This window comes from Salvelinus alpinus, chromosome 24 (assembly GCF_045679555.1).
Source record: "Salvelinus alpinus chromosome 24, SLU_Salpinus.1, whole genome shotgun sequence".
In the NCBI taxonomy this organism is placed as follows: domain Eukaryota; kingdom Metazoa; phylum Chordata; class Actinopteri; order Salmoniformes; family Salmonidae; genus Salvelinus; species Salvelinus alpinus.
In genome coordinates, this window is record NC_092109.1 from 4,875,415 (window position 1) to 4,885,746 (window position 10,332).

Genomic DNA, 10,332 nt, shown 5'->3' on the forward strand with positions numbered 1-10,332 from the left:
AAGTAGGAATGAATTAAGACTATATACATATGGACAAGCGATGTCAGAGCGGAACGGACTAAGATACAGTAGAATAATATAGAAAACAGGATATACAGTGGGGAGAACAAGTATTTGATACACTGCCGATTTTGCAGCTTTTCCTACTTACAAAGCATGTAGAGGTCTGTAATTTTAATCACGGGTACACTTCAACTGTGAGAGATGGAATCTAAAACAAAAATCCAGAAAATCACATTGTATGATTTTTAAGTAATTAAGATTCCGTCTCTCACAGTTGAAGTGTATCTATGATAAAAATTAAAGACCTCTACATGCTTTGTAAGTAGGAAAACCTGCAAAATCGGCAGTGTATCAAATACTTGTTCTCCCCACTGTACATATGAGATGAGTAATGCAAGATATGTAAACATTATTAAGTGAATGAGATACAGTAGAATAGTATAGAAAGCAGTATATACATGAGATGAGTAATTCCAGATATGTAAACATGATTAAAGTTGCTAGTGTTCCATTCCTTAAAGTGGCAAGTGATTTCTCGTCTATACCAATAGGCAGCAGCCTCTAATGTGCTAGTGATGGTTGTTTAACAGTCTGATGGGCTTGAGATAGAAGCTGTTTTTCAGTCTCTCTGTCCCAGCTTTGATGCACCTGTACTGACCTCGCTTCTGGATGATAGCGGGGTGAACAGGCAGTGGCTCGGGTGGTTGATGTCCTTGATGATCTTTTTGGACTTCCTGTGACATCTGGTGCTGTAGGTGTCCTGGAGAGTGGGTAGTTTGCCCCCGGTGTTGCGTTGGGCAGACCGCACCACCCTCTGGAGAGCCTTGCGGTTGCGGGCGGTGCAGTTGCTATACCAGGCGGTGATACAGCCCGACAGGATGCGCTCAATTGTGCATCTGTAAAGGTTTGTGAGGGTTTTAGGTGACAAGCCCAATTTATTTAGCCTCCTGAGTTTGGCTCTGTTGCGGCTTCTTCACCACACTGTCTGTACAGGTGGTCCATTTCAGTTTATCAGTGATGTGTACGCCAAGGAACTTGAAGCTTTCCACCTCCTCTACTGCGGTCCCGTCGATGTAGATAGGGGGGCTGTACCCTCTGCTGTTTCCTGAAGTCTGAGCACGCACCCTTGTGTTAAGGATCAGCGGAGTGCAGGTGTTGTTTCCTACCTTCACCACCTGTGGGCGGCCCATCAGGAAGTCCAGGACCAAGTTGCACAGGGCGGGGTTCAGACCCAGGGCCTCAAGCTTAATGATGAGCTTGGAGGGTACTATGGTGTTGAATGCTGAGCTATAGTCAATAAACAGCATTCTTACATAGGTATTCCTCTTGTCCAGATGGGATAGGGCAGTGTGCAGAGTGATGGCGATTGCATCATCTAGGGATCTATTTGGCGGGTAAGCTAATTGGAGTGGGTCTAAGGTGGAAGGTAAGGTAGAGGTGATATGATCCTTGACTAGTCTCTCAATGCACTTCATGATGACAGAGGTGAGTGCTACGTGGCAATAGCCATTAAGTTCAATTACCTTTGCCTTCTTGGCTACAGGAACAATGGTGGCCATCTTTTTTTTTTTTTTAAATTTTATCCCATTTTCTCCGTGGTATCCAATCGCTAGTAATTACTACCTTGTCTCATCGCTACAACTCCCGTACGGGCTCGGGAGAGACGAAGGTCGAAAGCCATGCGTCCTCCGAAGCACAACCCAACCAGCCGTACTGCTTCTTAACACAGCGCGCCTCCAACCCGGAAGCCAGCCGCACCAATGTGTCGGAGGAAACACCGTGTACCTGGCCCCCTTGGTTGGCGCGCACTGCGCCCGGCCCGCCACAGGAGTCGCTGGAGCGCGATGAGACAAGGATATCCCTACCGGCCAAACCCTCCCTACCCCGGACGACGCTATGCCAATTGTGCGTCGCCCCACGGACCTCCCGGTCGCGGCCGGCTGCGACAGAGCCTGGGCGCGAACCCAGAGACTCTGGTGGCGCAGTTAGCACTGCGATGCAGTGCCCTAGACCACTGCGCCACCCGGGAGGCCCAATGGTGGCCATCTTGAAGCTTGTGGGGACAGCAGACTGTGATAGGGAGTGATTGAATATGTCTGTAAACACACCAGCCAGCTGATCTGCGCATGCTCTGAGGACGTGGCTAGGGATGCCGTCTGGGCCGGCAGCCTTGCGAGGGTTAACACGTTTAAATGTTTCACTCACGTCGGCCACAGAGAAGGAGAGTCCACAGTCCTTGGTAGCAGGCCATGTCGGTGGCACTGTGTTATCCTCAAAGTGTGCGAAGAAAGTGTTTAGCCTGTCCGGAAGCAAGGCGTTGGTCTCGGCGACGTGGCTGATTTTCCTTTTGTAGTCCATGATTGTCTGTAGTCCCTGTCACATACGTCTCGCAACTGAGCCGTTGAATTGAGACTCCACTTTATCTCTATACTGACGTTTAGCTTCTTGATTGCCGCCTTGCGGAGTGAATAACTACACTGTTTATATTCTGCCATATTACCAGTCGCCTTGCCATGGTTAAATGAGGTGGTTTTCGTTTTCAGTTTCACGGGTTACTTTTCCATTGTTCTTCAACTGCAGTGTATGATAGAACATGTTATATATTTGAGTCTATACTTTCATACAATGTAAAAAACACAATTTTACATTTTGCTGTGTAAGACCGAATCGAGGCAGTCGGTCACATACTTGCTGAACAGGCAGTGAAGTTATGTCACACTCCAGGTTTTTCAATCTCTACTTCCTGTTGTCCAGCAATGTTGTAACTTCTTTTTTCAGATAAGGGGGTGCTCAATCTGCACGAAAGATCAATCATGGTTTTCAGATTGATTTCCATGACATACAGTGTTTCCCATGACATAAGTATTCACACCCCTTGACTTTTTCCACATTGTGTTGTGTTACAAAGTGAGATTAAAATGGATTTCATTGTAATTTTTGGTCAACGATCTGTAACGTCAAAGTGGAAGAAAAATTCTAACATTTATAAAAACAATTGGAAAAATAAAACACCAATATATCTTGATTAGATAGGTATTCAACCCCCTGAGACGATACATGTCAGAAACACAGCGATTACAGCCGTGAGTCTTTTTGGGTAAGTCTCTAAGAGATTTGGAAGCTGAATTGTACAATATTTGCCCATTATAATTTTTTTATTCTTCAAGCTCTGTCAAGTTGGTTGTTGATCATTACTAGACAGCCATTTTCAAGTATTGCCATAGATTTTCAAGCCAATTTAAGTCAAAACTGTAATTAAGCCACACAGGAACATTCAATGTTGTCTTGGTAAGCAATGCCAGTGTAGATTTGGACTTGTGTTTTAAGTTATTGTCATGCTGAAAGGTTAGTAAGTCTCCCAGTGTCTGTTGGAAAGAAGTCTGAACCATGTTTTCCTTTAGGATTTTGCCTGTTGTCACACCCTGATCTGTTTCACCTGTCTTGTGCTTGTCTCCACCCCCCACCAGGTGTCTCCCATTTGTCCCCATTATCCCCTTGTGTATTTATACCAGTGTTTTCTGTTTGTCTGTTGATGTTCGTCTTGTCCCATCAAGTCTTACCAACCTGTTTTCACATTTTTCAAGTCTTTCTAGGCTTACCGGTTCTGACCATTCTGCCTGCCCTGAGCCTGCCTGCTGTTCTGTACCTCATTGACACTGCCCTGGATTACTGATCTCTGCCTGCCCTCAACCTGCCCTGTCTGCTTGTATAATAAATATTATGAGAACTGTGCTATCCGCCTCCTGTGTCTGCATCTGGGTCATATCCTGAGTCGTGGTAGTACGAACTGGCCATGATTGACCCAGCAGACTCGGACCAGCTCTGCAACACTGTCTCCTCACAAGGAGCCACCATTAGAAGACACGAGGAGTTGCTACAGAACCGTATGAAAGGATTCCACACCGTGGCAGAACGCCATGACCAAACCTTACACACCTTACTGGAGCAATTCTGAGAGCTACCTAACAGGCAGCAAGCCACAACAGTACCCGCCCAGACTCTCTGTAACCCCGCTACTAGTGGTGCTTCTCCCCTTCCTAACTTGGCTCTCCGAGAACTCCACTTACCTCCTCCGGAGCGCTACACTGGGGATTCTGAAACATGTCAGGTGTTTCTCTCCCAGTGTTCCCTCATCTTTGAGCTGCAGCCCTCTTCGTTTCCTTCGGATTGCTCGAAGATAGCGTATCTTATAACGCTGATGTCTGGGAGGGCACTCGCCTGGGCTACGGAGGTGTGGGACCAACAAACCACTGTGTGCCACAATCTGGAGGCATTTGTGGCGGTGGTAAGGAAGGTGTTCAATTCTCCGATATCCGGGAGAGAGGTGGCTCGGAAGCTACTGCAACTGCGTCAGGATTCCCGTAGTGTGGCTGACTACGTGGTAGACTTTCGCACATTGGCCGCCGAGAGTGCCTGGAATCTGGAGTCCCTATTTGACACCTTCCTTCATGGATTATTGGAGAGGATTAAAGACTATCTCGCAGCCCGTGAGCTACCCATGGACCTCGACTCGCTCATGGCCCTGACCATAAGGATTGATGGGCAGCTACGGGAACGCAGGAGGGAGAGGAAGTCTGTTCCCTCGTTTGTCCTCGGTTTTTCCCTCATCTCTGAAGAATCCTGGAAGTCCCCGACGCCTACACTCCCCAAAGAACTGGAGTTATGAGTTCCCTCGGGAATCGAGGACTGTCGACTCGTCTCCTCCAGCACCCACGCAACTGGGCAAGGCTAGATTATCCCCTGAGGAACTGTTATTGTTAAAGTGACTATTGTTATACTTTGGGACATTACATATCCACCTGCCCAATAAAAATCACAGGCCCATCAGTAGGTACGAGTACACTGGTGGGCAATACAGGGAGTCTCCCATCTCCCTTTACTTGTACTCCTCTCCCATGCTATCCTGGATGACCGGTCTAAATCTCTCCGGGTGCTCCTGGACTCTGGGGCCGATGAGAGTTTTATGGACACTGCCCTGGAGTCGGAGCTGGGGATCTCCACACAACCCCACTGTATCGACTACCGGGGCCTCAATGACATCACAGTAAAGAACCGTTACCTGCTAACACTCCTCTCCTCGGTGTTCAAGCCTCTCCAAGGGGGCGACTGTATTTTCGAAGTTGGACCTTTGGAACGCCTACCATCTGGTTCGGATACGGGAAGGAGATTAATGGAAAACAGCCTTTAACACCGTTAGTGGGCACTACAAGTATCTGGTGATGCCATTCGGATTGACCAATGCTCCTGCAGTGTTTCAGGCTCTGGTCAATGATGTGCTCCGTGACATGTTGAACCGATTCGTGTTAATTTACCTCGATGACATCCTTGTCTTTTCCCGTTCGGTTCAGGAGCATGTCCTCCACGTCCGAGAAGTCCTACAGCTCCTCCTGGAGAACCAGTTGTTTGTCAAAGCTGAGAAGTGTGAATTCCATCGTTCCACTATCTCCTTTCTGGTATGCGTCATCGCAGCGGGGAACATTCAGATGGATCCTGACAAGGTGAGAGCAGTGGTTGATTAGCCTCAACCCACAACCAGAGTGCAGCTGCAACGTTTTCTGGCATTTGCACATTTCTACCGCTGCTTCATTCGGGACTACAGCACCCTGGCTGTAGTCCCCCCTCTCAGCTCTCACCTCTCCCAAGGTTCTGTTCACATGGTCCCCAGCTGCTGCTCGGTCGTTTTCGGATCCGAAATTCACTACTCGATTGAGGGACCTTACAATTATCTGTATGTGTGGGGCATAGAGATGGGGTAGTTGTTAAAAACTTTTAAAAATCATGTTAACCACTATTATTGAACACAGAATGAGTCCATGTAACTTATTTTGTGATTTGTTAAGCACATTTGTACTCCTGAACGTATTTAGGCTTGCCATAACAAAAGGTTGAATACTTATTGCTCAAGACATTTCAGCTTTACATTTTCTATTAATTGCGAGAATGTTCTACAAACAAAATTCCACTTTGACATTATGGGGTATTGTGTGTAGATCAGTGACACAAAATCTCAATTTAATCAATATTAAATTCAGGCTGTAACACAACACAATGTGGAAAAAGTAAAGAGGTGTAAATACTTTAAGACACTGTATGTTGTAAGAGTAGATGTGATAATGTGTGGCCTCATTAAAAAAATTATTTTACGCACAGATTTCAATGGCAAAATCTGTTCCAATGGCAAAATCTGTTCCAATCTGGTTAAGCCATTGTTGATTAAGTCATTGAGTCATTGTTGACAGACAATCCTTTTTTCACCTCTGACACACTCACTTTACGGAATTCAAAAATGACAATGTTAGTCTTGTCCTTCAATAATTTGGTCAGTTATGCATGGATGTGTAGGTTTAGAATTTGTTGTTGGCATGTCATGCCTAAGTTTGCTAATCTTGCCAATGAAAAAATCATTAAAAGCAGTTGCCAAAATCAGTGGGTTTTGTGATGAATGAGCCATCTGATTCAATGAATGATGGAGCTGAGTTTGCCTTTTTGCCAAAAATGTCACTTAAGGTGCTCTAAAGCTTGTCATTATCATTCTTTATATAATTGAAATTTGCTTCTTCTTTTTGTTCAGTTTAGTCATATGATTTCTAAATTTACAGTACGTTTGCCAATCGGCTGTGCAGCCAGACTTATTTGCCATTCCTTTTGCCTCATCCCTCTCAACCATACATTTTTTAAATTCCTCATCAATCCAAGGGGATTTAACCGTTTTTACAGCCATTTCCTTAATGGGTGCGTGCTTATTAGCAACTGGAGTGAGCAATTTCATAAATGTGTCAAGTGCAGCGTCTGGTTGCTACTCCTCACAGACCAGAAAATATTCTTTACATCTTCCACAAAGAATCACTACAAAAGTTATTGTATGACCTCTTACACAATATACGAGGCAAAGCTTTTGAAACTTTGGTTTTCCTAGATATGGCTGCTATATTATGATCACTACATCCGATGGATTTTGATACTTCTTTTGAGCAGACTTCTGCAGCATTTATAAACATTTAATCAATACATGTGGATGATTGCATTCCTGTGCTGTTTGTAAATACCCTGGCAGGTCGACTGATAAGCTGAACCAGGTTGCAGGCACTGGTTACAGTTTTGAGCTTTTCTTGAGTGGGCAGCTTGATAAAAGTCAGTCAATATTTAAGTCTTCCAGAAAATATACTTCTCTGTTGAGATCACATACATTATCAAGCATTTCACACATATTATCCAGATACTGACTGTTAGCACTTGGTGGTCTATAGCAGCTTCCCACAAAAATGGTCTTTAGGTGAGGCAGGTGAACCTGTAGCCATATTACTTCAGAAGTATTTGACATGAGATCCTCTCTAAGCTTGACAGGAATATGACTGAACATGAACGGCAACACCTCCACCATTGGCATTCCTGTCTCTTCTGAAGATGTTGAAACCATGTATTGCTACCACTGTATTATGAAAAGGTATTACCTCAGTGCATTTTAGAGATAATCAGTATATGAGTGTTATCTGTTACTAAGACGTTAACGATTTCATGAACCTTGTTTCTTAGGCTACACACAGTGCCTTTGGAAAGTATTCAGACCCCTTGTTTTTTCCAGACTTTGATACATTACAGCCTTATTCTAAAATGGATTAAATAAATACAAATCCTCAGCAAACTACACACAATACCCCATAATAACAAAGTGAAAACAGGTTTATATGTTTTGCAAATTCATAAAACAGAAAAAAACATGAATACCTTATTTACATAAGTAGTCAGACCCTTTGCTATGCAACTCGAAATTGAGATCAGGTGCATCCTGTTTTCATTGTTCATCCTTGATTGGAGTACACCTGTGGTAAATTAAACTGACTGCAGATGATTTGGAAATGCACACACCTGTCTATATAAGGTACCACAGTTGACAGTGTATGTCAGACCAAAAACCAAGCCATGAGGTTGAAGGAAATGTTCCTAGAGCTCAGAGACAGGATTGTGTCAATGCGCAGATCTGGGGAAGGGTACCAAAACATTTCTGCAGCATTGAAGGTCCCCAAGAACACAGTGGCCTCCATCATTCTTAAATGGATGAAGTTTGGAACCACCAAGACTCTACCAGATCTGGTCACCTGGCCAATCTGAGCAGTTGGCGGAGAAGGGCCTTGGTCAGAGAGGTGACCAAGAACCTGATGGTCACTCTGACAGAGTTCCTTTGTGGAGATGGGAAAACCTTCCAGAAGGACAACCATCTCCGCAGCACTCAACCAAACAGGCCTTTATGATAGAGTGGCCAGACGGAAGCCACTCCTCATGCCAACGGTCAAGCATGGTGGTAGTAGTGTGATGGTTTGGGGATGTTTTGCTGCCTCAGGACCTGGACGACTTGCCATCATTGAAGGAGACATAAATTCTGCTCTGTATCAGAGAATTCTACAGGAGAATGTAAGGCCATCCGTTCATGATCTGAAGCGAAAGCGCAAAATCCAATTGAGATGTTGTGGCAGGACCTGAAACGAGCAGTTCCTACTCCAAAACCCCACAAATGTCTCAGTTCTGCATGGAAGAGTGGGCCAACATTCCTCCACAGCGATGCGAGACTGATCAACAACTACAGAAAGCGCTTGGTTGCAGACAGTCTTTGCAGCTAAAGGTGGCACAACCAGTTAACAAATGTAAGGGGGCAATTGGGTGTTTTTCACACAGGGGCATTGGGTGTTGCACAAGTTTGTTAATTAAATCAAATGAAATAAGTATCAGATGTGTTATTTGTTCACTCAGGTTCCCTTGCACTAATATTGGGTTTTGGTTGAAGATCTATTGACATTTAGTCAAAATGTATGCAAAAATAGAGAAAATCAGAAAAGGGGGCAAACACTTTCACAGCACTGTATATGTCTTTAATTAGTCTATGATGTGTGTCTAAGTCTGCATCTTTTTTTTGCACTAATCTGATATGAAAACATCTGTGATTGTTCAAAAGACCAATTAGTGGGAAAAAATGATCAGAATTGTGCCGCCTATGTAAACGCAGCCTGTGTGTGGCCAGATGTTACCTCACCAACTGCTCTCGCAGGTGCGGCATGCTTTTGGCTTCCTCTAGTGTCAACCAGATGTAGGTTACCATACCAAAGACCGCTCTCAGAATAATAATAATAAACGCACCATAGAGTCCAGAGACATAATTAAGGTTAGGATTGACGGAGGGTTAGCTGATCTAACATCAGTGGCTGCACACTATCTATAACCCTCAAACTCAACTCTGGACCTCAAAGTATGGTTGTATTGTTTTTATTTTATTTCCCTCTAATCATGGACTGATTTAGACCTGGGACACCAGGCAGATGCAATTAATTGTATTTATTTATTTTTATTTAAACGAGGCAAGTCAGTTAAGAACAAATTCTGATTTACAATGATGGCCCACCGGGGAACAGTGGGTTAACTGCCTTGTTCAGGCAGTCAGAACAATAGATTTTGACCTTGTCAGCTCAGGGATACCTTTCGGTTACTGGCCCAACGCTCTAACCACTAGGCTACCTGCCACCCCGGTAGAACAGGTAGAACATAAATCCAACAGGCTCAGCTCAATCGTTTGCAACATTATATAGCCTACTGTAGTCTCGGTTAATGATATTTGATGACGTTCATTGATTGTTTTGGATGGTTTGGATATATGTACTAGCCCTCTACTTTGATTTTTCAAGGCACAAACACCAGTGAATGGAAACTGCACCTGGTTTTGTTCTCTGCGCCCCAGCCCCAAGCACTACCGGTACTGACTGGTCATCAGGCCCCCCAGCCCATCTCCCGCACTGAGCTGCAGGGAATAAATAAAAATCATCTCCATGCAGGACCTGGGAAGCTCTATCCTGGGCCCACCAATATCTACTCCATTGGCTTGCTCTTCATTGATCCTACAGAGCAGCAGGAGTGTGAGAAGAGGGGAGAAAAGAGGTGCAGACTCAGCCCTTGACACGTCACTCACAAAGACATGCAAATGATTGAAAAAAAAGCCACCAGAGGTAAATAAATACAAATAATTTCAGACTCTCCTTTACTCTGATCCTCTTTCCTCTCTTCTGTTGTCATTTTTCCTTCTCTCCTCATCATGAACACTGCTCTCCAGACACTCCTACCCCCCCCCACACTTCTCGCCACCTAAACCCGAAATGAGGGAGTAAAGCTGCTTTCTAACTAAGAAACAAATCAGGTAAAGGAGGCTGGTGAGAGGAGGACATTATCAAACATATGGAAATCACACATTTGACTCGGTTCCATTGATTCTCTTCCAGCATTTACAATGAGCCCATCCTCCTATAGCTCCTCCCACCAGCCTCTTCTGAAATCAGGGTAAAAAAAATA